Source organism: Hyperoodon ampullatus (assembly GCF_949752795.1).
Source record: "Hyperoodon ampullatus genome assembly, chromosome: 6".
NCBI lineage: Eukaryota > Metazoa > Chordata > Mammalia > Artiodactyla > Ziphiidae > Hyperoodon > Hyperoodon ampullatus.
The window spans coordinates 122,008,064-122,012,198 of record NC_136919.1 but is presented as its reverse complement, the minus strand read 5'-3'; the positions used below and the strand labels follow the sequence as shown (position 1 = coordinate 122,012,198).

General features: G+C 42.6%; 1 pseudogene across 1 annotated transcript; it reads left to right on the top strand.

The window, feature by feature from the left end:
- Window positions 1–1,698: 1,698 nt before the first annotated feature.
- On the top strand, window positions 1,699–2,544 carry LOC307054631 (large ribosomal subunit protein eL6-like; annotated as a pseudogene). Its single transcript has one exon. The product of its transcript is annotated as a large ribosomal subunit protein eL6-like (transcript).
- The last annotated feature ends 1,591 nt before the right edge of the window (window positions 2,545–4,135 follow it).

Below are 4,135 nucleotides of genomic sequence, written 5' to 3'. Positions count from 1 at the left end.
CAACAGGGAAAACCATGTTCCAGACAGTAAGAAAGCACTCAAAAAATGAGGAAGCCTGTCATAAGAACACAGGACCCACACTGAAGGGGCTTCAACTGGAGAAACCTGGAAAAATATGAGGAACACAATAATTAAGGAACAGTAATAGATTATAGACAATTGAAAAGGTGGAACCATGAGTCCATACAAATAATAAGTAGATAATAAAGTGAAGAAAGGAAAGAAGCAAGAAAGGAGGGAAGGAAGGAGGGAGGGAAGAAAAGTGAAGGGAGGGCTCTTGCTTATAGAATATTGCGAGTCAACTCGTAAATGTAGAGGGCGTGATAAAGAATTGGAAAATCATAAATTTTCAGACAAAGACTAGTTCAGGCAAAAATCATCCATGGGGGGCTTCCCTGGTGGCGCAGTGGTTGAGAGTCTGCCTGCCGATGCAGGGGACACGGGTTCGTGCCCCGGAGCGGGAGGATCCCACATGCCGCGGAGCGGCTGGGCCCGTGAGCCACGGCTGCTGAGCCTGCCCGTCCGGAGCCTGTGCTCCGCAACGGGAGAGGCCACAACAGTGAGAGGCCCGCGTACCGCAAAAAAAAAAAAAAAAAAAAAAAAAAAATCATCCATGGGAGCTAAATCAAGAGGGGGAAATTTGATGCGGAGCCGAGTATTTGCACGGACTTGAAACTTTTCCCCACAGATTGCTCTTACTTGCAAGGAAAAAATAAGTAATAGCGTCTGGCAAGGTAAGAATGGCGGGGCCTCTCTGCAGGACTCGATTTCAGGATCCCAGTTCTTCGCCATCCTAACCGGGAGGGTATCAAGTCAACAACTGCAGGGATCGGACACGCCCAGGACCATTTGAGAGGGCTCCCAGATGCTTCATTTCTCTCGCTTGGGTTTACGGTGGGGCACGAAGAGCGTGAGATGGAATGCTATAGAGGCTCCGGGGCTGCGGTTGCTCGCCACCCTGCGGGGCTGGGGAAACAGGGCCCCTCCAGGCATCCCTCGCGGGCAAGTGGGGCAGCAGGGACAAGGGCGGCTGCACGCACTCCGCGTCCCAGACCTGGGTTCCAAAAGACGACGCCGACCTCGTGTCCGCCACGTTGTGGATTTGAGGCTGAGGACAAATGCAGTTTTTCTCGTCTCCCCACATCCGTGGCCGGAAGTCGTCTCCTGGGCTTTGCGCTTTTTTCAGTTTGGCCTGAGTTTGGGCCATTTGTGTGTGTGTGTGTGTGTGTGTGTGTGTGTGTGTGTGTGTGTGTGTGTCTTCCCCTCCTAAACCGAATTTCTTGAATGAGACAGTCTGATAAGAGCAAAAGTCCTGAAAGCAGATGGTTTCAAGTTCCAGCCTCGCTGCTTCCTGGCTGGGAAGATTGGTAAAGCTAAGTCTACGATTTCTAATTCGCTAAACAGAAATAATGGAATAGGGACTTGTGACCACTAAATATATGTAGCAAACAAATCATAGTTGTGAGATATAGTCAAATCGTCAAGAAGGTTATACTGTATTGGGGAGACAACCCAAAAGTTAACCATGTATGAATGTTGCTGCAGGTGTGTGGCGATTTGGAGGAAGGCCTGTATCTTATAGTGGGAGGGATGAAAAGATGTAGAAAGAGGGTAAGAACTTGTAGTCTGGTAGGCCTAGCGATGTATAGCTCTGAGATAATTGGTGAAATGCCTTTTAAAAAATATATGTATTGGTAGATGGCAGGTGAAAAGGCTGAGAAGCCAGATACTAAGGAGAAAAAACCTGAAGCCAAGAAGGCTGATGCTGGTGGCAAGGTTAAAAAGGTGAAACAGTGGAATCCCTACTGCTGCCAAAACCCTGTCCTGGTCAGAGGAATCGGCAGATATTCCCGATCGGCTATGTATTCCAGAAAGGCCTTGTACAAGAGGAAGTATTCAGCAGCTAAATCCAAGGTGGAAAAGAAGAAGAAGGTGAAGGTTCTTGCTACTGTCACAAAACCAGTTGGTGGTGACAAGAATGGTGGTACCCGAGTGGTTAAACTTTGAAAAGTGCCTAGATATTGTCCTACTGAAGATGTGCCTCGAAAGCTGTTGAGTCACCGCAAAAAACCCTTCAGTAAGCGTGTGAGAAAACTGCGTGCTAGCATCACTCCTGGGACCATTCTGATTATCCTCACTGGGCGCCACAGAAGCAAGAGGGTCATTTTCCTGAAGCAGCTGAGCAGTGGCTTGCTAGTTGTGCCTGGGCCTCTGTCCCTCCGTCGAGTTCCTCTGCGGGGAACACACCAAAAATTTGTCATTGCCACTTCCACCAAGATTGATACCAGTGGTGTGAAAATCTCAGAACATCTCGCTGACGCTTACTTCAAGAAGAAGAAGCTGCGTAAGCCCAGGCACCAGGAAGGTGAGATCTTCGACACAGAGAGAGAGAAATAGGAGATTACAGAGCAGCGCAAGGTTGATCAGAAAGCTGTGGACTCACAAATTCTGTGAAGAATCAAAGCTGTTCCTCAGCTCCAGGGCTACCTCTGCTCTGTGTTCGCTCTCACAAACGGAATTTATCCTCACAAAGTCGTGTTCTAAACATCTTACAAAGAACCTAATTAAAAAACTGTCCATTTCAAAAAAAAAAGAGTAATAGCTATACAATGGAGAAATGAGACAACACCTGATAGGATCATCAAAGTTAACGCCACTAATGAGAGGCAGATGGGCACGATGTCTTAAGAAGGATATAGCTTCCTCTATGGGATATTTCAGCTGAGACTGTATAACTTCAATCGAATAATGAAGAAACAGTAGACAAATAAAAAATGAAGAGTGCTCTGTTTTTTAAATGGTGGATTATACTTCAAAAATGTCAATGTTGTTAAAAGATAAACTGTGGAAATGTTCCAGGTCAAAGGAGGTTAAAGAAACACAAGAACTAAATGCTATACTAGATCCTAGAGTGATCCTTTACTAGAGGAAAAATAATGTTATATGGGAAATTATTAGGTCAATTGACAAATTGGAATACAGCTGAGGAATTAGACAACAGTTAAATATATTACAGTATGTGGTTACATAAATGAATATCCTTACTCTTTAAAAAAAAATACACCTAAAGTATTAGGGGTAAAGGGCCATACTACATGAAATATGCTCTCAAACGGCTCAGAAAAATATTGTGTAAATAGATGATGGACAGATTAGATTGGCAGATTAGATGTATTAAATGATAGATGATACAGATAGATGATAGATTGACAGATAACAAATAATAAAGCAAATGGGGCTAAAAGTTAAGAATAGGTGAACCTGGGTAAAGGCTATCCAGGCATTCTCTGTATGATTCTTTTTCTTGCAACTTTAAGTTTGAAATTATTTCCAAATTAAAAGTTAAAAAATATAGCTTATAGATTTTGAATATAAAGATTGAAACATTTTTCATATAAAGTCAATTTATTCACTCCCAACCAAGTAAATACTGAACAAATAATTAGCAAATGTTAATTTGAGGAATACCAAACAGGGGCCTGCTTGGAATCCATGTCTCAGTGTAGCTGTCGATATTGATGAACTTGTAAGTTAAGTTGCTTTTGGTATCATTTGCACCTCCTGGAAGTTAGAACACAAAAACCAGTAGAAACAAATTTCTGCAGCAATTCTTACCAATAAGAAAAACCTGATTGGTTATCAAAAAAGAAATGTTAAAATCCCAGAAAAAACAAACAAACAGTGAGTTCATCTTAGAGTCCTTGACAGCCAGCAAGTGAAAATATGGAGATGGTTACATTTGGTACCCAGAGAGTCAGAAGAGCAGAGTTCAAAAGCATTCCGAGAAAAAATAAATTTGACCCCCAAACATGAATTTCTGGAAGAGAGTCTAAAATGTTTGAGAAGTTGTGAAGGCCCTGTAAATGCAATTCTAGTTGATGAGGAATAAAAAGGGAGGTATAAATAGGTTAGGATTACAATGTGTGATAATACATGACCTCAACAAATTTTAATATAAGCATAAACATTGAAAAAAAAAACCCAACTAGGTGTATAGCCAAAGATGAATGGAAAGGGTGATGAGGACATATAAAAATAACGTCAGGAAGACTAATTCCCTAATTAATTTGGGGTGCTTACCCTGCCCCACCCCGAACAGAGCAAAAGAAAACAAAAAGTTTTCTGCTGCTGTATT